Consider the following 509-nt stretch of genomic DNA (forward strand, 5'->3'; position numbering starts at 1 on the left):
AAATATTTCAAGTATCGTTATTATCCTGGCGTTATTTTTCAAGTACTCAGCAGGTATGAAAAATACTTATCGATTCCTTAAAGACAGACTCGACTGCTACATCCATGAGGCCAAAAGTAAAGTAATGAAATTCAACGGTTGTTTTCAGGAGCGTAATCATCATAACCCAGCTGGCCTTGCGTAATGTCACCCGAGGAACAACGAACTATGTTGACCTTCCCAAATGGCCCTGCCTACTTCGGTCACAAGTCATTATGTCACGCAGAAAGGTCACGGTTTCGTTATGCACCACGTGTCCCTAATTACTTACCGTTCAACCATTACTTTTCCCACGTCAATAAATCAAGTAAATAAACACACGCGCACACTCAGGTGGTGTCTTGTAATCGCCCCATAAACTGACAACTATTGATTCTGGATGACCTCGTATTGGCACGGGCCCCGCTGCCTTTGCTTGCCTCGTTTCATTAGGATTCTTGGATATCAAACTTCGTGATTATTATGAGGGG

At 43.0% G+C, this 509-nt stretch overlaps 1 protein-coding gene across 1 annotated transcript in view; it reads left to right on the forward strand.

Annotated features, from left to right (window-relative positions):
- Positions 1–509, forward strand: part of LOC119588663 (chondroitin sulfate N-acetylgalactosaminyltransferase 1-like) — a gene marked incomplete at its 3' end in the record, with an annotated part of 32,234 nt that overhangs the window by 21,195 nt on the left and 10,530 nt on the right.

Source organism: Penaeus monodon, chromosome 24 (assembly GCF_015228065.2).
Source record: "Penaeus monodon isolate SGIC_2016 chromosome 24, NSTDA_Pmon_1, whole genome shotgun sequence".
NCBI classification, from domain to species: Eukaryota; Metazoa; Arthropoda; class Malacostraca; order Decapoda; family Penaeidae; genus Penaeus; species Penaeus monodon.